The sequence below is a fragment of the Hyla sarda genome, chromosome 1 (assembly GCF_029499605.1).
Source record: "Hyla sarda isolate aHylSar1 chromosome 1, aHylSar1.hap1, whole genome shotgun sequence".
NCBI lineage: Eukaryota > Metazoa > Chordata > Amphibia > Anura > Hylidae > Hyla > Hyla sarda.
Genome location: NC_079189.1, coordinates 21,259,298 through 21,283,712, shown reverse-complemented (window position 1 = coordinate 21,283,712; position 24,415 = coordinate 21,259,298). Strand labels below are relative to the sequence as shown.

At 47.0% G+C, this 24,415-nt stretch overlaps 1 protein-coding gene across 1 annotated transcript in view; it reads right to left on the bottom strand.

Annotated features, from left to right (window-relative positions):
* LOC130321061 (extracellular calcium-sensing receptor-like) overlaps positions 1 to 18,393 on the bottom strand; it is a 196,788-nt gene extending 178,395 nt beyond the window's left edge. Inside the window, exons 1-2 of the mRNA XM_056553034.1 lie at positions 18,087 to 18,393; positions 9,166 to 9,218 (exon numbers count right to left, since the gene is read on the bottom strand). The gene's annotated coding sequence lies outside the window, so the exon portion shown is untranslated. The remainder of the gene's footprint in view (positions 1 to 9,165; positions 9,219 to 18,086) is intronic.
* Positions 18,394 to 24,415: the final 6,022 nt, after the last annotated feature.

The following is a 24,415-nucleotide window of genomic DNA, read 5'->3' as shown; positions in this document are numbered from 1 at the left end:
GATTGATGTACTGTATGAACAGTGGCACGAGAGATTCATCGCCCTCCCATATAAGGAGGAGATCGTCGATGAATCTCCCGTACCACTGCACATTTAGGCTGTATGGATTCAAATTTGAAAAAATGACCTGGGACTCCCAGTATGACATGGTTAGATTTGCAAGCAATGGGGAGTGTCTTGCCCCCATCGAAACTCCGCTTTTCTGTAAGAAAAATTCTCGATCAAATACAAAATAGTTGCGGGACATCAAAAACCATACTGACATTTTGATTAATTCACATAACTCATTAGTGTAATCTCCGTGATTACTGAGATGGTGGTCCAGAGCATGCATGGCTACCGTCCAGGGGATATTGGTATAAAGTGAAACTACGTCACAAGATAGCCATGCATGATCCGGGCCCCATCTCCTATTGGCAAAGACCCTCAAAATGTCTCCTGAATCCTTTAAATAGCCAGGGACACGTTTAACCAGGGATTGTAATAAATGGTCTACCCAAATTGATAGACGCTCCAGCAATGAGCCCTCACTAGAAACAATGGGTCTCATTGGTGGAGGATCCATCCCCTTCTGTATTTTGGGAAGAGCATACATAATTGGAATAACAGGTTCTTGTACATAAAGATGATCTTTTTCTTTTTGTGTGATTACATTGAGGGCTATTCCCTCCTCCAACAATTTTATGAGATCCATTTGATATTTTACAGTTGGATCCTTATCCAGAGGAGCATAGACAGTTTCATAGACATAGACAGCATGTTTTTTATTTGTTTCATGTATACATTTTTGTCCATTACTGTAACCACCCCACCTTTGTCTGACATTTTTATGATTATATCATCATAAGATGACAACTCTTTCATAGCTTTTCTTTCCCCTCTGGACAGGTTGTCCCTACCTGCCGATGAGTGGGAGATGACATTGCCTAAGGCAACAAGATCTTTTTCTATTGCCTCCTGAAATTTATCCATGCCCTCTGTTCTGGATCCAACTGGATAAAAAGAGGGATTTTTACTTTTATGCCATATATTTTTGTTCAATTTATCTCTACTGTGGTTTGTTTCATTTTCCAATTCTTGTAAGTCACACAAAGTGATTTGTTCACTAAATGTTAGATTTTCAAACTCATTAGGTACATGTGATTGTTCCTGTGGATTACCACTAATATTGTCCTGCTGTTTGAAAAAAATATCTCTTTACCGTTAGGTTTCTCACGAACCTGTTAATATCACATAATGTCCCAAATATGTCAAGATTATTTACAGGTGAGAAATTTAACCCCTTGGCTAATAAGGTTGTTTGGTCATGACTCAGTTCTCTCTTTGAAAGATTTAGTACTCCATTTATTTCCGGACTTGGCTCCTTAGCCTGGGTGTTGTTTCTTCGGGGATGTTTCCTCCCCCCCCCCCCCCGGGTTTTCCTTTTCCTTTGCGCTTGCCCAACAGACCAATGACGTCACTGAGGAAGAGCGCGCATGCGCTTGAAACACGTATGATGAGTGAGGGTGTCGGTTTTATCGTGTCAAGTTTGCATGTTGGATTTGGATCCTAATAAAGCTGCAACTTTTACCCAGTGCTGGATCATCTTTTGCTTCTCTTACGATCCTATCAGCACCGAGCCAAGTGCGGACCCACGCACGGGAACATTGGAGGTGAGCTGTTCAACACATTTGTACTTCTTAATTGTACCTCGGAAGTCTTACTTGGCCTGCCGTGGGTGAAACGCCACACGCCTACCATAGACTGGTCCTCTGGTGACATTAAGAGTTGGGGTTCTTCCTGTCTCAAGCGATGTCTGAAGTCTCTACCCATTTGTCAAGTTACCATCTCTACACCTCTGCCAGGCTTACCTAATGCCTACTAGGATTTCTCCGATGTGTTCAGTAGAAAGCAAGCCGAAGTCTTACCACCTCACAGACCTTTTGACTGTCCTATTGACTTGCTTCCTGGTACTACTCCACCCCGTGGCAGAATTTTCCCTCTTTCCGCTCTAGAAACACAGGCCATGTCTGAGTATATACGAGAAAACCTTGAGAAGGGTTTTATCAGAAAATCTTCATCTCCTGCAGGAGCAGGTTTCTTTTTTGTTGCCAAAAAGGATGGTTCTCTACGTCCTTGATTTGATTACCGCGGTCTTAACAAAATTACTGTAAAGAATCGTTATCCTTTGCCTCTCATCTCTGAACTATTTGACCGTCTACGGGGAGCAAAATTTTTTACCAAACTCGATCTTAGAAGTGCCTATAATCTCATCCGTATTAGAGAAGGTGAGGAATGGAAAACCACGTTCAATACTAGAGATGGTCAAATTGAGTATCTTATCATGCCCTTTGGTCTTTGCAACGCTCCTGCAGTCTTTCAGAACTTTGTCAACAAGATTTTTCCGGACATCCTGTATTCCTGTGTGGTAGTCTATCTTGATGATATCCTCATATTTTCCTCCAACTTAGAGGAACACCACCTCCATGTCCGTCAAGTGCTTAAGCATCTACGCAAAAACCATCTTTACGCCAAAATTGAAAAATGTCTCTTTGAGCGTAGCAGCCTACCTTTCCTGGGATACATAGTGTCCGGTCAGGGCCTTCAAATGGTCCCCAACAAGCTGTCTGCAGTTCTAGATTGGCCTCGCCCCTCTGGTCTACGAGCTATCCAACGCTTTCTCGGATTTGCCATTTATTACCGTCAATTTATTCTTCACTTCTCCACTATCGTTGCTCCCATTGTAGCATTAACCAAGAAAAATGCTAATCCGAAGTCCTGGCCACCACAGGTGGAGGAAGCCTTTAACCATCTCAAGGCTACCTTTGCCTCTGCTCCTGTTCTGTCCAGGCCTGATCCTCTGAAGCCTTTTATCCTCGAAGTTGATGCCTCATCTGTCGGAGCTGGTGCTATTTTAATTCAAAAGAAAACATCAGGAAAGACCCTCACCTGCGGTTTTTTCTCCAAAACCTTTTCTCCTGCAGAGAAAAATTACTCGATCCGTTCACCCCATCATTATCTATACGGACCATAAAAACTTATCCTATCTTCAATCTGCACAGCGTTTGAATCCACGCCAAGCTAGATGGTCGTTGTTTTTTGCTCGCTTCAATTTTGAAATACATTTTCGTCCTGCCGACAAAAATGTCAGGGCTGATGCTCTTATCACGTTCCACCGATGTCTCCGAATCTGAAACTCCTCCTCTACACATTGTCCCTCCTGAGTGCCTTGTCTCCTCTGCTCCTACCACCCTTGTGCAAATTCCTCCTGGAAAGACCTACTTACCACCACGCCTTCGGCTGAAAATCCTTAAATGGGGTCACTCATCTCATTTGGCCGACATGCTGGTGTTAAGAAGTCTGCGCAGTTAATTTCCAGACACTATTGGTGGTCTTCCCTGGAAAAAGACGTGTCTGATTTCGTTCGGGCTTGTACGGTTTGTGCACGTGACAAAACCCCACGCCGGAAACCTGCAGGTCTTCTTCTTCCTCTGCCTGTGCCTGAACAGCCATGGTCCCATATAGCCATGGACTTCATTACTGACCTACCACTTTCTCACAGCAATACAGTCATTTGGGTGGTCATTGATCACTTTTCTAAAATGGCTCATTTTGTCCCTCTGCCTGGTCTGCCTACTGCGCCTCAATTGGCGAAACAATTTTTTCTTCATATTTTTCGCCTCCATGGGCTTCCCACGCACATCGTCTCTGACAGAGGTGTGCAATTTGTTTCCAAGTTCTGGAGAGCCCTATGTAGTCAATTAAAAATCAAATTAAATTTCTCTTCTGCTTACCACCCTCAATCCAACGGTCAAGTGGAAAGAGTTAATCAAATTCTCGGTGACTACTCACGTAATTTTGTCTCCGCCCGTCAAGATGACTGGGTGGACCTTCTGCCCTTGGCTGAATTCTCGCACAATTTCAAAAATTCTGAGTCAACCTCCAAATCTCCATTTTTTGTGGTATACTGCCGTCACCCGCTTCCCCCCTCCCCATTCCCACTTCATCTGGAGTTCCTGCCGTAGATGATTTGACACAAGACTTCTCCTCTATCTGGAAGGAAACTCAAAAGTCGCTCTTACTGGCCTCATCTCGCATGAAGAGACATGCTGACGAAAAGAGAAGAATTCCTCCTGTCTTTGCCCCCGGTGACAAAGTGTGCCTCTCTGCCAAATACATCCGTTTCCGTGTCCCTAGCTACAAGCCCTAGGTATCCCTAGGTACCTCGGACCATTTAAAATCAAAAATCAAATCAATTCTGTCTCCTACAAGCTCCATCTTCCTTCTTCTCTTCGTATTCCCAACTCTTTCCATGTTTCTCTTCTCAAACCTCTTATACTTAACCGTTTTTCTCACAAGGTCACTGTTCCTGCTCCTATTTCTGGCTCCTCTGATGTCTTCTCTGTCAAAGAGATCCTCGCCTCCAAGATCGTCCGAGGTAAAAGATTTTTTTTAATTGATTGGGAGAATTGTGGTCCAGAAGAGAGGTCCTGGGAACCTGAGGCCAACATTCTGGACAAAGAGCTTGTCCGCAGATTCCTGGGATCCAAAAGGAGGGGGAGACCAAAGGGGGGGGGTTACTGTTACGCCGAGCGCTCTGGGTCCCTGCTCCTCCCCGGAGCGCTCGCGGCGTTCTTCTGTGTGCAGCGCCCCGATCAGACCCGCTGACCGGGAGAGCTACTCTGCTATCATCGGCGGCCCTGCTCTCTAGGGAGCGTGCTCGCCGGCTCTCTGAAATTTAAAGGGCCAGTGTACCACTAATTGGTGCCAGGCCCAATCAGTGCTAATCACTTCCTACACTATATAATCCCACTTCCCCTTCCTGTCTTTGCCAGATCTTGTTGCCTAGTGCCAGAGAAAGCGTTTCTTGTGTCCCTTTGCCTATGTATCCAGACCCTTTGCCGTTGCCCCTGACTATGAACCGTTGCTGCCTGCCTTGACCTTCTGCTTCGTCTGACCTCGCCTTGCCTTGTCCTTGTGTACCGCGCATGTCTCAGCTGTCAGTGAAGTTGAGTCGCTATCGGGTGGAACGACCTGGCGGTTACCTGCCGCAGCAAGTCCATTCCGCTTTGCGGCGGGCTCTGGTGAAAACCAGTAGCCTCTTAGATTCCGTTCCCCTGGTACGGCCCACGCCATCGCCTCACTGACACAGGGGATCCACTCCTTCCTGCATACCAGTCCTGATCCTGACACCTAAAATCTCTCTGTAGTAGGTCAGTTTGTCCTCCCTCTCAGTGAGTATGCCCCCATTCTGGGATGGTAGCGAGGGTCTAATAAGGTGGAGATCCAGAAGTCATCCCGCTGATGAATTTTCACAATTCGGTGGTCACTACGCAAGCAACTGAGCATGCATGGTGCCATTTGCGCCAGTGACTCGGAGGGACTACCTGCCTCCATCACCACTGCATACTGCCACGGTTTGTCTGGGTCCTCTGTCTTGCCTTCCTCATAACTCTCCAGCTCCTCTGGCTGCTCCTGCTCCTCCTCTCCGATGACTAGAAACACCGGCCATCTCATCCAACCTAAACTATGCTCCGCTCTGCCCATCATCATCCTCCTCCTCCAGTTCAGCCCCCACAGGGCTCATGTAGCCTTGAGATGTAGGCGCAACGTCTCCATTGCCGTGACCAGCCATGGTTTCAATCATTTGTTGTAGGAACTGTAGGAGTGGAATTCCGTTGTTCATGGCGTAATCCAGGCGACTTACAAATAATGTGGCTTCCTCAAAGGGCCTCAGCAAACGGCAGGTGTCACGTATGAGCTGCCACTGGTTCACATTGAAGTTACACAGGGGAGTACTCCTATCTGCTTGGATCATCAAGAAGTCGGTGATGGCTTTTCTTTGTTCGTATAGTCTGTCCAACATATGGAGGGTGGAATTCCAATGTGTGGCAACGTCACATATAAGACTATGTTGTGGGATACCATTCCGATGCTGCAGCTCAAGGAAGGTGTGCTTGGCGGTGTACGAGTGCCTGAAGTGCATGCACAGTTTCCTTGCTGTTTTCAGGATGTTTTGCAAATGGGGTGAAGACTTGAAGAAGTGCTTGACAACCAGATTCAACACGTGTGCCATGCAATGCGCATGTTTCACACTTCCTTGTCGCAGCGGGACACAATGTTCTTCCCGTTGTCGGTCACCATGATTGCCATTTCCAGATTTTGTGGAGTAAACCATACTCGGATATCTTTATGAAAGAACTTTAGCAGTTGCTCCCCTGTGTGACTCCGTTTGCCAAGACAAACCATGTGAAGAACAGCTTGACACCGCCGTGCCCTACACACATGGTACGATGAAAGGCCACCAAGATTTGGACGTACAGTGGAGGCCGAGGACACAGTGGAGGATGAGGAGGCGGCGTTGCACACTGTAACAGGATCAACTGCCTGAGAGCGAGAGCGTGGAGAAGGAAGCGGTGTGACCTGTCCAAGTTGCTGTTGTGGCTGTGCAGGAACCACATTTACCCAGTGGGCCATAAAAGACAAGTATTGTCCCTGCCCGTAGTTACAGCTCCACACGTCGGCGCTGCCGTGCACTTTTGAGCACACCGACAGGCTCAAGGACTGGCCCACCTTCTCTTCTCTTCTTTGCAAAGAAATGATGACTTTGGACTCTCCACCTCGGCTCGGCACAAGCCATCAATTCTCTGAAAGGTGCAGAGTCCACCACTTGAAAAGGGAGGGACTGCAACACCAGCAACTTGGACAGAAACACATTCAACTTCTGTGCCGTTGGATGAGTGGGGGCATACTGTTGTCTCTTGGACATGGCTTCGCCGATGGATTGTTGGCGGAATGGCTGACTAAAAGCGGGAGACGCAGGAGCGACAGAAGGAGGGTTTGACACACAGCTCCCTTCGGCTGAGGTGGTGGAGCCTTGGCTGGATGAAGGAGGGAGCGGATGGCCACTGGGTGATGCAGAAGGCTGGACCACTACATCGGAGCCACAGTTCTCCCAGTCCGCTTTATGGTGGCGAAGCATGTGTTGACGCAGGGCCGTGGTGCCGACATAGAGACCCTGGCCACGCTTCACCTTCTGCCGACAGATCTTGCATGTGGCTACGTTAACCTCCTCCGGATGCCTTATGAAAAACTTCCACACCGCTGAGAAGCTGATTTTCCCATCTGCAGTCCGCACTAATTGACTGCTACTGGCGCCGTCTCCAGGAACCCCTGTTCCACTACCTCCCGGAAAGGTAATCTGCCGCGAAGCAGGTGGTCTCCCCCGGGCATGTTTGGCTCCTGAATTTCCACTCCTGCCACCACGCTGACTGCCAACCGTGCTACCGCCTTGCTGCTTCAAGGGCAACCTGCAACTCTCTTCTCCTGATGATGATGAAGCCCCTTCTGCACCCGGCTCCCAATTGCGATTGGCTTCATCATCATCATCAACAGTTGTGTGTACGTCACTGATGTCCTCCTCAGGATCCCCAACAGTGTCTGCTTCAGAACCTTGAACCCTTGTAACACCGCCTCCCACGTCACTCTCCGCATCACTACTTGGCTGCCTAGCGGAGCAAGCGGCACATGTCTCCTCCCCTTCTTGGCTGTCCAGTAGCTGCTGACTGTCCTCTATTAGATTGTCCTCAGCAAATAGTGGAGCTGAACCCACAGCATAAGATACTTCTTTAGGAGAGGGAATAGCATAGGACAAAGGCAATGGGAGGACAGGGACTGCTCCCGGGCCATGCCAACTGAGGGTTGTGTCTGAGGAACCCACCGACTGTTGACTGGGGGTGTCAGATGTCACTTGTGATGATGTGGATGAGCGTGTTAACTAATCGACGACGGCAGATGGGTTGCTGGTTGAGGCACGACCGCTGGCTGATAACGGGAGCTAAGGCCTCCTGCTGCCACTTAACCCAAGTATGCTGCAAACTCTGCCTGAAGTAATTAGGCCTCTGCCACTCCTCTGTGCACATCTTGGCACGTCTCTGCCTGACATACTTAGTGCGTTTATGAGGGTATTACAATACGCTACACTACTCTTTAAACAGTATTTGTCTAGAATAGCAGCAGGTAATTACTTATGGCTGTCCTTTCACAGTATGTAGGCCCTTTAAAGATTAACAGATACAAGATGGTACACTACTTGGATGTACGTATGCGGTATGCACTGATGAGGGCAGTAATATGTGCAACAATATGCAGAAAAAAAACTCTGTATTTTTGTAAAACACCAGCAGGTAAATACTATTGTTTGGTCTTTCACAGTATAGAGCACCTTGACAGCTTAACAGGTACTAAATGTTACAATACTTGGATTTACCTATATGGTATGCACTGATGAGGGCAGTAATATGCGCAAATATACGCAAAAAAAACTCTGTATTTTTGTAAAACACCAGCCGGTGAATACTATTGTTTGGACTTTGACAGTATGGAGCACCTTGACAGCTTAACAGGTACTAAATGGTACAATACTTGGATGTACCTATGCGGTATGCACTGATGAGGGCAATAATATGCCCAACTATACGCAGAAAAAAATAAGTATTTTTTAAAAACACCAGCAGGTGATTACTTTTGCCAGGAGTCAGGACTTTCCCTGTATCTAGACTTGTTACAGATACAGAATAGTAGACTGCTTTGATATAGGCATGTGTTATGCACGTATGAGGGCAGACAAATGCACTACAGTCCGCTGAAAATGAATGTATTTGTGTACAGCCGCAGGACCCAACAGTACAGCACCACAATAAAAAAAAATACAGGGGGGGCGTGGCTTGACACGCTGGAGCGAAGCCGCATGGTCTGAGAGCTCTGTACAAATAGTAGGTAGAAGAGATCCCAGCACTCACTAGGTATGCTGAATCATAATGGTTTATTAATCCATATGCAGGAAAAAGTAGCGACTCGCAGGACGCGTTTCGGCCAGGTGGCCTTTGTCAACTGATCTACCAAATAGACATCACAGGTGTACATATATAGGAAGAGGAAGCCCTCCCCTTCCGGCTCATAGGTGTAAACACCTGACGGCTGAGTCGGGAGGAGACTGCATCTTACAAAAAATAAATACATAGGCCAAGGGAAAATATACAGAAAGAAAAAAATATTAGGTATAATATAATATAAACCAATAGTAGTAAGGGAGCAGCATGAATTTCATTATATACAGTAGTCATCAAAGAAAAGCAAAATATCTGTACTTTGACTATATAGAGATTTGTTTGGAATGATTCTGACCGTGCTCTATGCTTGCAGTGATGGGATATCAAGAAGGAATATCAATGTGGTCTCTAAAAAGAAGAAGACATAATCAATTAAAAAACAACAATATTAAATGCAATGACATTGTTATAGAATTTGACTGATTTCATAGTCCCTATTAAGACCCCTAGGTTCAATAGTATTGAGGCGGTGTATCCAGTTTGTTTCCTTTTTGAGTAGGAGTCTTTTAATGTTGCCTCCCCTCCGTGGTTTTTCAACATGATCTATGACTTGGAATCTCAGTTGTGAGATATTGTGACCCATTTTGTCAAAGTGGAAAGTGATGGGGAACAAAAGGTTTTTGCAACGGATTGTGGATTTGTGTCTATTGATGCGGTCCCCTACACGCTAGGTGGTTTCCCCAACGCATAGGAGACCGCACGGACACTTAATGGAATAAATGACATTCTTGGACTCACATGTGTAGAAAGAATGATATGGCTGCATTGGGCACAATGCAGACATGGGTATGTGCCATTATTTTTACTTTGTAAAAAGGTTTGTCGTGGCAAAACTTTAGTTGACCCTATATCAGCCCTAACTAGTTTGTCGCGTAAGTTAGGTGCTCTTTTGTTGCAGATAAGGGGAGGGTTTTTAACCTCTTAAGGACGCAGGGCGTATGGATACGCCCTGCATTCCGAGTCCTTAAGGACGCAGGGCGCATCCATACGCCCGTGGGAATTCCGGTCCCCACCGCTAGCCGGTTGGGGACCAGAACCGGATGCCTGCTGAAATCATTCAGCAGGCATCCCGGCATATCGCCCAGGGGGGTCATTATGCCCCCCCATGTTGGTGATGGCCGCAGATCGCTGGACAATTCAGTCCAGCGATCTGCGGCGATTCCAGGTCAATCGGGTCTCCAGTGACCCGGTGACCCGGAATTACTGGCTGACCGTGGCCGTCTCTGATGGCCCCGAACAGCCAGAGCCTGCAGGGGTGAGGTGGCACTGGTGCCACCTCATGATCGCCCTGATTCATCGGCCGGATTACCTGCCGACCAATTAGGGCGCCTGCTGCGGGTGTCACTCCCGCACCCGCTCCGCCCCTCTTCCGGAGGACGTGAGCGGGTGCGGGAAGACGACCCCGGGTGCTGGGGACCCGATCCCCGGCGTGAATGTTGGGATCGGGGTCCCCAGGAGCGACGGCGGTGGCGAGGGACTGTCCTGCGACGGACTGCCAGCGAGAAACTACTGTGGACCCCCGCCCGTGCGACTGTACCCTAAAAACACTACACTACACTAACAAAAAATTTAAAAAAAGTAGAAAACACTACATATACACATACCCCTACACAGCCCCCCTCCCCTCCCCAATAAAAATGAAAAACGTCTGGTACGCCACGGTTTCCAAAACGGAGCCTCCAGCTGTTGCAAAACAACTACTCCCAGTATTGCCAGATAGCCACTGACTGTCCAGGCATGCTGGGAGTTTTACAACAGCTGGAGGCACCCTGTTTGGGAATCACTGGCGTAGAATTCCCCTATGTCCACCCCTATGCAATCCCTAATTTAGGCGTCAAATGCGCATGCCGCTCTCACTTTGGAGCCCTGTCGTATTTCAAGGCAACAGTTTAGGGTCAAATATGGGGTATCGCCGTACCCGGGAGAAATTGTGTTACAAATTTTTGGGGGTATTTTCTGCTTTTACCCTTTTTTTAAATGTAAAATTTTTGGGAAAAGAAGCATTTCAGGTAAAAAAAAAAAATTTTTTTTTACATATGCAATAGTCGTGAAACGCCTGTGGTATATTAAGGTTCACTTAACCCCTTGTTATGTTCCCCGAGGGGTCTAGTTTCCAAAATAGTATGCCATGTGTTTTTTTTTTGCTGTCCTGGCACCATAGGGGCTTCCTAAATGCGGCATGCCCCAAGAGCAAAATTTGCTTTCAAAAAGCCAAATGTGACTCCTTCTCTTCTGAGACCTGTAGTGTGCCAGCAGAGCACTTTTCACCCCCATGTGGGGTGTTTTCTGAATCGGGAGAAATTGGGCTTCAAATTTTGGGGGGTATTTTCTGCTTTAACCCTTTGTAAAAATGTAAATTTTTTGGGAAACCAAGCATTTTATGTAAATTTTTTATTTTTTTTTTACATATGCAAAAGTCGTGAAACACCTGTAGGGTATTAAGGTTCACTTTACCCCTTGTTACGTTCCCTGAGGGGTCTAGTTTCCAAAATGGTATGCCATGTGTTTTTTTTTTTGCTGTCCTGGCACAATAGGGGCTTCCTAAATGTGGCATGCCCCCAGAGCAAAATTTCCTTCAAAAAAGCCAAATGTGACTCCTTCTCTTCTGAGACCTGTAGTGCGCCAGCAGAGCACTTTTCACCCCCATATGGGGTGTTTTCTGAATCGGGAGAAATTGGGCTTCAAATTTTGGGGGGTATTTTTTGCTATTACCCTTTTTAAAAATGTAAAACTTTTGGGAAACCTAGCATTTTAGGTAAAATTTTTTTTTTTTACATATGCAAAAGTCGTGAATCACCTGTGGGGTATTAAGGTTTACTTTTCCCCTTGTTATGTTCCCCTGAGGGGTCTAGTTTCCAAAATGGTATGCCATGTGGGGTTTTTTGCTGTTCTGGCACCATAGGGGCTTCCTAAAGGTGACATGCCCCCCAAAAATTCGAGAAAAATTGGGTTTCAAATACAAGTAAAAATTTTCTCCTTTTTACCCCTTGTAAAAATTCAAAAATTGGGTCTACAAGAACATGCGAGTGTAAAAAATGAAGGTTGTGAATTTTCTCCTTCACTTTGCTGCTATTCCTGTGACACCCCTAAAGGGTTAAAACGTTTACTGAATGTCATTTTGAATACTTTGGGGGGTGCAGTTTTTATAATTTGGTAATTTATGGGGTATTTATAATATGAAGACCCTTCAAATCCACTTCAAACCTGAACTGGTCCCTGAAAAAAAGCGAGTTTCAAAATTTTGTGAAAAATTGGAAAATTGCTGCTGAACTTTGAAGCCCTCTGGTGTCTTCCAAAAGTAAAAGCTCATCAATTTTATGATGCAAACATAAAGTAGACATATTGTATATGTGAATAAAACAATAAATTATTTGGAATATCCATTTTCCTTACAAGCAGAGAGCTTCAAAGTTAGAAAAATGCAAAATTTTCAAATTTTTCATAAAATTTTGGGATTTTTCACCAAGAAAGGATGCAAGTTACCACAAAATTTTACCACTATGTTAAAGTAGAATATGTCACGAAAAAACAATCTTGAAATCAGAATGATAACTAAAAGCATTCCAGAGTTATTAATGTTTAAAGTTACAGTGGTCAGATTTGCAAAAAATGGCCGAGTCCTTAAGGCGAAAAAGGGCTCAGTCCTTAAGGGGTTAAATTCGTCAATCTGAGGGTAAGATCTATTAAGAAGGTACCAATATTTTTTGATCACATTGTCCACTTTATAAGAGAGGGGATGAAAATTTCTTACAAAGGGGATCCTAGGGTTGGTTGAGGAAATACTAGTAGAAGGTATTTTGGCTGCCTCCAGGACAGTTTCTGGGTAACCTCTCTCACGGAATTTGTTCTCCAATTCCCGCAGTCTCACATCCCTCTTTTGTGGGTCATGTACAATCCTCTCTACTCTTTGTCGTTGTGCTCTCGGGAGGGATTTTTTTACCGAACTGGGGTGTGAGCTGGAGAAGTGGAGTAGACTATTCCGATCAATGGGCTTTCTATAGAGATCAGTCTCAAGATCGCCCTTTCCATTTTTAACAACCAGTGTGTCCAGAAAGTTAATACTTTCCTGGCTGCATGACATGGTGAACTGTGATTCACTCCTGATACTATTCATGAAGTCCAAAAAGAGATCAAGGGTAGGACGTGGCCCCTCCCAAATGCAAAAAATATCATCTATATAACGTTTCCAACATCTAAAAAAAATTATTGGTATAGATAAAGAGATACTCAAAGTGAGCCATATAAGCGTTTGCATAGGGAGGGGCCATGTTTGCGCCCATCGCCGATCCACGTTGCTGTAAGAAAAAGTTGTCACCGTACATGAAATATTTCTCAAACAGGACCAGCCTCAATAGTCCCAACAAAAAATCCTTCTGTTGTGGGCTGAAGTCACTAGATTCTAGTAGCCATCTGGTGGACTCCATTCCCTTTTCGTGCTCAATAGACGTGTAGAGGCTAACCACATCTATAGTTACCAACCATGTATTACCTGAGATATTGTGTAGGCATTTTATCACTCAGCCGTCAGGTGTTTACACCTATGAGCCGGAAGGGGAGGGCTTCCTCTTCCTATATATGTACACCTGTGATGTCTATTTGGTAGATCAGTTGACAAAGGCCACCTGGCCGAAACGCGTCCTGCGAGTCGCTACTTTTTCCTGCATATGGATTAATAAACCATTATGATTCAGCATACCTAGTGAGTGCCGGGATCTCTTCTACCTACTATTTGTACCTTTGGTCCACGTGCACCACCACCTATACGAGTGCCGACTCTCTACTACTTTTGTGAGAGCTCTGTACAGACCGGTCTTTTAACAGGCAAAACACAAGGTTATTGTTACGCATAGCGCTCCGGGTCCCCGCTCCTCCCCGGAGCGCTCACGGCGCCTCTCTCTCCGCAGCGCCCTGGTCAGTCCCGCTGACCGGGAGCGCTGCACTGTCATGGCCGTCGGGGATGCGATTCGCACAGCGGGACGCGCCCGCTCGCGAATCGCATCCCAGGTCAGTTACCCGTCCCGGTCCCCTGCTGTCATGTGCTGGCGCGCGCGGCTCCGCTCTCTAGGGCGCGCGCGCGCCAGCTCTCTGAGATTTAAAGGGCCAGTGCACCAATGATTGGTGCCTGGCCCAATTAGCTTAATTGGCTTCCACCTGCTCCCAGACTATATCTGATCACTGCCCCTGCACTCCCCTGCCGGATCTTGTTGCCTTAGTGCCTAGAGAAAGCGTTTACTGTGTTTGTCCATACTGTGTACTTGACCTCCTGCTATTGCCATATTGACTACGATTCCTGCTGCCTGCCCCGACCTTCTGCTACGTCCGACCTTGCTCTTGTCTACTCCCTTGTACCGCGCCTATCTTCAGCAGTCAGAGAGGTTGAGCCGTTGCTAGTGGATACGACCTGGTTGCTACCGCCGCTGCAAGACCATCCCGCTTTGCGGCGGGCTCTGGTGAAAACCGGTAGCAGCTTAGAACCGGTCCACTAGCACGGTCCACGCCAATCCCTCTCTGGCACAGAGGATCCACCTCCAGCCTGCCGAATCGTGACAGTAGATCCGGCCATGGATCCCGCTGAGGTTCCCCTGCCAGCTATCTCTGACCTCACCACGGTGGTCTCCCAGCAATCCCGACAGATCGCCCATCTAACTCACCAGCTGTCGGAAGTGTCCACCATGGTGCAGCAACTTCAGTCGCAACTTCTGCCTCTGCTACAGCAGCAACCATCTCCTCCGCCAGCTCCTGCACCTCTTCCGCAGCGAGTGGCCACTCCTAGCCTCCGCTTGTCCCTGCCGGACAAATTTGATGGGGACTCTAAGTTTTGCCGTGGCTTTCTTTCACAATGTTCCCTGCACTTGGAGATGATGTCGGACCAGTTTCCTACTGAAAGGTCTAAGGTGGCTTTCGTAGTCAGCCTTCTGTCTGGGAAAGCTCTGTCATGGGCCACACCGCTCTGGGACCGCAATGACCCCGTCACTGCCTCTGTACACTCCTTCTTCTCGGAAATTCGAAGTGTCTTTGAGGAACCTGCCCGAGCCTCTTCTGCTGAGACTGCCCTGCTGAACCTGGTCCAGGGTAATTCTTCCGTTGGCGAGTACGCCATACAATTCCGTACTCTTGCTTCTGAACTATCCTGGAATAATGAGGCCCTCTGCGCGACCTTTAAAAAAGGCCTATCCAGCAACATTAAAGATGTTCTGGCCGCACGAGAAATTCCTGCTAACCTGCATGAACTCATTCATCTAGCCACTCGCATTGACATGCGTTTTTCTGAGAGACATCAAGAGCTCCGCCAGGAAAAAGACTTAGATCTCTGGGCACCTCTCCCACAGTCTCCGTTGCAATCTACGCCTAGGCCTCCCGCCGAGGAGGCCATGCAAGTGGATCGGTCTCGCCTGACCCAGGAAGAGAGGAATCGCCGTAGGGAAGAAAATCTTTGTCTGTACTGTGCCAGTACCGAACATTTCTTGGTGGATTGCCCTATCCGTCCTCCACGTCTGGGAAACGCACGCTCGCACCCAGCTCTCGTGGGTGTGGCGTCTCTTGATTCTAAGTCGGCTTCTCCACGTCTCACGGTGCCCGTGTGGATTTCTCCTTCACCCAAATCCTCCCTCTCAGCCGTGGCCTGCTTGGACTCTGGTGCCTCTGGGAATTTTATTCTGGATTCCTTGGTGAATAAATTCCGCATCCCTGTGACCCGTCTCGTCAAGCCACTCTACATTTCCGCGGTCAACGGAGTCAGGTTGGATTGCACCGTGCGTTACCGCACGGAGCCCCTCCTAATGTGCATCGGACCTCATCACGAAAAAATTGAGTTTTTGGTCCTCTCCAATTGCACTTCCGAAATTCTCCTTGGACTACCATGGCTTCAACGCCATTCCCCAACCCTTGATTGGTCCACAGGAGAGATCAAGAACTGGGACTCTGCCTGCCATGGGAAGTGCCTCTCCCCCCTCCCAGTCCCGTCAGGCACGCCTCAGTGCCTCCTCATGGCCCCCGTCCTGTTGTCACACTGCCCCGTGCCAGGCTTCGCCCTCTGCCCTCCCTCCCCATTCCCATTCCTGCTGTACTGCCTGCCGTTGAGGAAACCCTCCATTCTTTCCCGGTGTCCTCATCCCAGGGGAGGCAGTTACCGGACAAAGAAAAGGGGAGACCTAAGGGGGGGGGGGTACTGTTACGCCTAGCGCTCCGGGTCCCCGCTCCTCCCCGGAGCACTCACGGCGCCTCTCTCTCCGCAGCGCCCCGGTCAGTCCCGCTGACCGGGAGCGCTGCACTGTCATGGCCGTCGGGGATGCGATTCGCACAGCGGGACGCGCCCGCTCGCGAATCGCATCCCAGGTCACTTACCCGTCCCGGTCCCCTGCTGTCATGTGCTGGCGCGCGCGGCTCCGCTCTCTAGGGCGCGCGCGCGCCAGCTCTCTGAGATTTAAAGGGCCAGTGCACCAATGATTGGTGCCTGGCCCAATTAGCTTAATTGGCTTCCACCTGCTCCCAGACTATATCTGATCACTGCCCCTGCACTCCCCTGCCGGATCTTGTTGCCTTAGTGCCTAGAGAAAGCGTTTACTGTGTTTGTCCATACTGTGTACTTGACCTCCTGCTATCGCCATATTGACTACGATTCCTGCTGCCTGCCCCGACCTTCTGCTACGTCCGACCTTGCTCTTGTCTACTCCCTTGTACCGCGCCTATCTTCAGCAGTCAGAGAGGTTGAGCCATTGCTAGTGGATACGACCTGGTTGCTACCGCCGCTGCAAGACCATCCCGCTTTGCGGCGGGCTCTGGTGAAAACCGGTAGCAGCTTAGAACCGGTCCACTAGCACGGTCCACGCCAATCCCTCTCTGGCACAGAGGATCCACCTCCAGCCTGCCGAATCGTGACAGTTATGAAGAGGTGAGTAGAAGCCTTGACAGAGGAATGGCTGTGGATATAGTGTTTCTGGATTTTGCTAAAGCGTTTGATACTGTCCCTCATAGACGTCTGACAGGTAAGTTAAGGTCTTTGGGTTTGGAAATTTTAGTTTGTAACTGGATTGAACACTGGCTCATGGATCGTACCCAGAGAGTGGTGGTCAATGATTCGTATTCTGATTGGTCCCCGGTTATTAGTGGTGTACCCCAAGGTTCAGTACTGGGACCGCTGTTGTTTAATTTATTTATCAATGATATAGAGGATGGTATTAACAGCTCTGTTTCTATCTTTGCAGATGACACCAAGCTTTGTAGCACAGTACAGTCTATAGAGGATGTGCATAAGTTACAAGATGACTTGGATAGACTAAGTGTCTGGGCATCCACTTGGCAAATGAGGTTCAATGTGGATAAATGTAAAGTTATGCATCTGGGTACTAATAACCTGCATGCATCGTATGTCTTAGGGGGGATTAAACTGGCAGAGTCACTGATAGAGAAGGATCTGGGTGTACTTGTAGATCACAGACTACAGAATAGCATGCAATGTCAGGCTGCTGCTTCCAAAGCCGGCAGGATATTGTCATATATCAAAAGAGGCATGGACTCAAGGGACAGGGACATAATACTCCCCCTTTATAAATCATTGGTACGGCCTTACCTGGAATATGCTGTTCAGTTTTGGGCACCTGTCCATAAAAGGTACACTGCGGAGTTGAAAAGGGTGCAGAGACGCGCGACTAAACTAATTTGGGGCATGGAGCATCTTAGCTATGAGGAGCGATTAAAGGAGTTACAATTGTTTAGTCTTGAGAAGAGATGTTTAAGGGGGGATATGATAAACGTATATAAGTATATTAATGGCCCATACAAAAAATATGGAGAAAAACTGTTCCAGGTTAAACCCCCCCAAAGGACGAGGGGGCACTCCCTCCGTCTGGAGAAGAAAAAGTTTAGTCTCAAGGGGCGACACGCCTTCTTTACCGTGAGGACTGTGAATTTATGGAACGGTCTACCTCAGGAACTGGTCACAGCAGGAACAATTAACAGCTTTAAAACAGGATTAGATACATTCCTGGAACAAAATAACATTAATGCTTATGAAGAAATATAAAATCTCATCCCTTCCCCAATATCGCGCCACACCCCTACCCCTTAATTCCCTGGTTGAACTTGATGGACATATGTCTTTTTTCGACCGAACTAACTATGTAACTATGTAACTATGTTATGGGAAGCAGATCTCGCAACAAAAAGAAGAAAAGGACACAAGAAACATCTGACTATCCCCTGAGCTCAATAACTTACTTTTTCAGGCAGAAATCAGCTCTACAGGACCCTGTAAACACAATGCACTGCTCTCTCTCATCTCTGCAAGTGCCGCCCCACGTGGCCAGCCCGAGCTCCAGCCCAGAGACACCTACAATGGCAGCAGCTGTTACATCTGGAGGAAGGGAGAGCAGCCTCCCTCTGGCTCCCTCCCAGCCAGGACTGCCTCAGGAGACATCCTCATTGCCACCTTAGGTGGCCCAAGTAAGAGAAACACTGCCCGAGTCTCTCACTGACTTCCCTGAGTTACGTCCTGTCAGCAAATCTAGCTTTGCTCTCACACAGACACAGCGGCCCCTTCCCCATGCAGTCTCCTCCACGCTGCAGGCAGGAGATAACACATATGCTGATGCAGCAGCTGAAATGAAAGTAAAACAACATACTATCCCAGGCCATTCCACCCCAAATACCTCCACCAATGCACTGAACACTTCTGTGGAAATGAAACAGACTGTTCTACCAGATGTCTCTGCAGACCTTACTAATAAAGAGCTCTCACAATCAGTAGCACAGAATTATCCAGCTACCTATACTGCTACTAAACATACCAAAAGTGATCAATGGCAAACGGTCACAAGAAACTCTAAGACCAAATCTCCCCATACCCATAAGATGAGCTATGGTCCTGCCTCTTTACCTACAGGTCAGGGTCCCACAGCCCCAGTCCCGGGTCCACTAGCAAGAAATGTCACAGACTGGTCAGGCGAAATGGCCTCAGATGCTTCTAATTCAGAAAGGGGATCACATGACTCTTCTGCAGAAAGTGATGCTGCGGATTATTGGGGCGAAAGTCCGCCTGCAAAGAAAAAATTATTTAAAACTCCAATGAAAATGCGACAACTCAGACGTCGCACTTCTGATTGCTCGTCCTCTGATGGCTCCCATACTCCACAGGGGGGTTCTCCAGATGAACAACTCGCCACCAAAAAAAAATAAAAGTGCAGCCACGCCCACTCATCCTGCGACACCTTATGCCACGTCCATTGCTACTTTGCCCTCCCCTGAAATGGCAGTGAACACACTTAAGAACTACCCTGAATTACAAGCTCTATTAGCCTTGCTGCCAACCAAGGCGGACATGCACGCCCTTGCCTCTGATCTTAAGTCAGCATGGACCCAAGATCTTAAACCTGCCAAAAAGGATGTTAAAATCTTCAGGAAAGAGTTCACAAGCTGGAAGAATTGCACTCAGTGACAACTTCTCAAATACAACAACTACAGGAGACTACAACAAACTTGACCATACAGAATGCCCTAACAGTGGATCATATTGATGATATGGACAATAGAAATCGCAGGAATAACATCAGACTTAAAGGTTTGCCAGAAACAGTATCATCCCAAGACCTCCTTGGTACACTACAGAAGCTCTTCAATGAAATCCTCCAGAAACCAGCGGACTCTCCAATTGAACTCCATAGAGCTCATAGAGCTTTAAAAGCCAAAAAACCCGACCCTAAAAAACCGAGGGATGTGATCTGTAGGGTGCATCACTCCCTTCAAAAGGATGAAATTATGCGCAAGGCCTGCACTCTCCGCAATATAACTTACAATGGGACTCAACTCCAATTATATCCTGACTTGTCATTACGGACCCTGAGGCTACGAGCCTCACTGAAACCCCTCTTTCAAGTTCTTCAAAACACACACATTGTATACAAATGTTTTTTTCCCTATCAGCGAAACACGGGACAACATCTGCCACACTGAGGAACAAAGAAAAAATAGGTAAGGCACAGTGGAGGACTTATTGTCCAAAGTGGGTGCACAGGCTCCTAGGGTCCAACTCAAGATCCCAAGTAACTGAAGAATGCAAGGAAGAAGCGCCGCTTCTTCCTTGCATTCATCTGCCACACTGAGATGCCCAGCTGACCTGCCTGGTTTCTTGTCTATGTTCAAGCTCCCCCCGATACAGCTGCTGGACTGGAACAAGACGTTTATCACACCTCCACAGACACCACCTAACTCTTATTTTCCCTCGACCAGAAGAAACGGAACAACCCCGAATCCTTTACCGCAATGGTAGAAGCGTGTTACTTGACTTTTGCTCTTAAGACTGAACTATTGTCACCTGTGACAGAGTGGGGTACTCTTAAGTAGGAGTTCTAACTGCTGAGACCATATGCAAAAATTCGTACGCCAGTCTCACACAGTAGTATTAGAGCCTTCTTTACACCACACAAGCTGGAAGCAGAGAGGGATTATCACTGTGATGTGTATTGTGAAAAAAAAAAATAATAATAATAATATTCGTAATTTCGAATATATAGTGCTATATTCGTGAATATTCGCAAATTCGCGAATATGCGATATTCGCGAATAAAATTTGCATTGCGAATATTCGTGAGCAACACTAGATAGTTATAAAAATCACCTAAGATTCTATTACTGCTTTGGCCTGAATAGTAATTCCTATTTTATGAAGTTATGATACTTCTCTGCCTCCCGACTATTAGATTACAGTATGTCTCTGACCCTCAGAGTTTCCTTAGCCTGTTTTACATAAGCGTCCCCAGCCTTAAGCTAGTTAAGGGACCCCTTTAGTTGCCCACCGTTCATACTATGGTTTGTATGATGCTGTTTATGTCTGTGTACCTAATGTTCTGGTATGTCTTCTACATTGCCCACTTTAGTGTAGACGTCGGACTGGTTCCGATTAGGTCTAAGGTCCTTAGGACCTCCTCTCCTAGTTCCTGTGTGTCTGTGTCTATGCAGATACTGCTTATTACCTTTTCACTGTCCTTACACCCTCGTGTCTCTCTTTTTCTTGACAGGCTACCTGATTTCAAGTGGTGTCGTGCTTCCGGGCTGATCGACTCCTCGGCTCCCTCAAATTCGGGTGAGTTAGTTTCAAATATTAGATACACACATGGCATCTGATATCAAAGTCACTTCCCTTAATGTTAAGGGTTTTAACACACCTGAAAAGAGGGCCCAGACCCTGTATTCCCTTCATAAAAAAGAGTACACATAATAGCCTTACAGGAGACTAATTTTAAAGAGGGCCATCTTCCCACATTCACCAACAAGTATTATAGTAAATACTGAGTCAAGAACAAAGGGGACATCTCTGGCCTTCCACAAATCCCTTCCCCTCAAAATCCTCTCCTCTTCTATTGACCCACATGCCCGCTATGTATTCGCTAATTGCTCCCTATTGGACAAAACCATTACTATAGCATCAATTTATGCCCCCAACCATAACCAAATTCCCTTTCTCATCAAAACATTAGATTCATTAGCACAGTTCGCAACAGGCCCCATAGTCCTCTGCAGAGACCTTAATCTCCCCCCCTTTCCTTCAATTGACACCTCCACTGGTCACTCATACATCCCACACAGTAAACTCAGGGCCCTGAGGCGGGAGCTCCATCTCCTACAGCCAATGGATGTCTGGAGAACGCTGAGACCTCAGGACCGTGATTACACCTTCTACTCACACCCAAGGAAATCATAAAGCAGAATTGTTTACGTCTTCTGCTCACATTCCCTCTTACCCACATTCAAATCGGCTGAGATTGGAATAACTAATCTGTTGGATCATGCCCCTGTCACCTGTTCCTTCTCACTGCCTTCCTTCGCCAAGCCTCATGCCTCCTGGAGGTTAAATGAATCCCTGCTCCTGGATGATTTGTGTTTACAAGATCTTAAGCAGACAATATCCAACTTTGCTCTAGATCATGCTCACGATAACTCCTCCCTATTAATTAAATGGGAAGCACTCAAATGTGTACTGTGTGGCATTCTAGTGAGACATGGGGCTCGGCTCAAGAGGGCAGCATCTGATAGGTTGTCCTCCCTTTTCCAACAACTCCACAAGCTTGAATCTCGTCATAAACAGTCACAACAGGACTTCATCTACAGGGACTTGATAAGAGTACATCAGGAACTCTTGTCACTACTAAACACCAAACATCGATACTATAGACAAATTACCAGTAAACTATTCTACGAGTGGAGCAACAAATCGGGTTGCCTCCTGGCAAATGCGCTGAGAGAGAAAAAATCGTCCCTTTATATCCCTGCTATCCAACCTAAAAATGGCCCGATCACCAACCTAACACGGGATATGTTAGAAGCGTTCTGCAGATATTACACGGATCTTTATACATTACCCAAACCCCCGGCCCTTATTTCTTCCAATGTACTGAAACAATACATTGCAGATACAGCCTTACCATGTCCCTCCTCAGAGGTTATTGCTTCCTTGGAGACCCAGTTCACCACTGAAGAATTGGATTTAGCGATTTCCTCAATGCCGGCGGGCAAGAGCCCTGGACCAGATGGTTATACCGGAAAATTTTACAAGGTACTCAGAGCGGAACTGACCTCTCCACTCTTGGAAGCTTTCAATGTCATCTCGGATGATTCATCTATACCCCAATCATTTTTGAGGGCTTATATAACAGTGATACCTAAGGAAGGAAAAGATCCCCTACAATGCCCCAGCTACAAACCCATTTCCCAGATAAATTCAGATGCCAAACTTTTCGCTAGACTATTAGCAAATAGATTAGCTGGCTAGAGACAGCACACTTCGAGCCTTCTCTGCGATCCACCATGCCCGTCATTCTCTAACACCGATGTTTCTCCTCTCACTTGACGCAGAGAAGGCTTTTGACCGGATGGATTGGGAATTCATGTTTGACCCAGATAGGCCTTGGGCCCAATATGAGACAAAAGATCATGGCTCTCTATAGACCCCCCCTTGCACAAATCTGCATTAATGGTCAGCTATCTACACTGTTTGAAATTTTTAACAGCACGAGACAGGGGTGCCCCCTTTCACCGTTATTGTATGTTCTCTGCATGGAACACTTGCTCAATGCAATACGCCGCAATCCAGATATTAAGGGGTTGCCATTGTCTCGTGACCACTATAAATGTTCGGCGTTTGCTGATGATTTACTCCTATATATCTCCTCTCCACTAACATCTCTACTAGAGATGAGCGAACTTACAGTAAATTCGATTCATCACGAACTTCTCCGCTCGGCAGTTGATTACTTTTCTTGCATAAATTAGTTCAGCTTTCCGGTGCTCCGGTGGGCTGGAAAAGGTGGATACAGTCCTAGGAGACTCTTTCCTAGGACTGTATCCACCTTTTCCACCCCACCGTAGCACCTGAAGGCTGAACTAATTTACGCAGGAAAAGTCTTCAACTGCCGAGCCGAGAAGTTCGTGACGAATCGAATTTACTGTAAGTTCGCTCATCTCTAATCTCTACCATCCCTCATGGCCACATTAACTAGCTTCTCAAAATATAGTAATTATAAGCTGAATGCTTCAAAAAGTGAGGCTCTGAACATAACTCTCCAATCATCTGTAGTACAAACACTTAAATCCCTATATCCCTTCAAATGGCAACCAGCGACCTTAAAATACTTGGGAATCCAAGTCCCCTCTAATCTTTCGGATGCCTTTAAGGTGAATTTCCCTCCTCTGCTACACACCCTGCCATCAGATTTGGCAAGATGGGAGCGCAGAGACTTTTCACGGTTGGGTCGGATCAACATCTTTAAGATGAATGTCCTTCCCAGACTCCTTTATCTATTTGGAATTCCAACACATATTCCATGCTATTTCTTTAGAGAGGTCTCTGCGCTCCAGTCAAGCTTCATCTAGGCCCGTAGGAGACCACGCATAGCTAGGGGTGTTCTGTTCAGATGACAGGCGGAGGGAGGCTTGGCCATGCCGGATTGCCTCTCCTATTACTTGGCAGCAGTCCTTGTCCGAGTTTTAGACAGGTTTCACGAGGAGCTGGATAAACAATGGGTCAAACTTGAAAGTCGATCCAGTGGACGTCATCCTAAAAACCTGTTGTGGTTGTTAGGGTTGCTCTCTGCTGCTCACCTCTCAGCACCCCTACCACCGGTGATGGATTCAATGGCGAAAACATATTTTACATATCTGAAACATCTGCCTCTATTGAAGTCTGAAGGTCCATTGACTCCTATCTTTGGTAACACAGCTTTCCCTCCTGCTCTTTCCTCACCCACCTTTCTCTCCATTCCTCGTGGGAGTGGAATTACCTTCCATTCCTTAATATCTAATCATACTTTAAAACCCCTCCCAGATATATTAGGAGATGCCCCTCACTCTATCCTACACTCTTTTCAATACATTCACTTAGGCACTTTTATAACTCACACAAAAACCGCCTCAATCTACACCGCCCATTAACTACATTTGAGAACCTATGTACTGCAAGTGCGGCGACTCCTCATGCCATAAGTGCAGTATACGCCGTGCTGTTAGATATAGGATCTTCAAAGCCTTTATTGTTTTGCTTAGCGTGGGAACGGGAA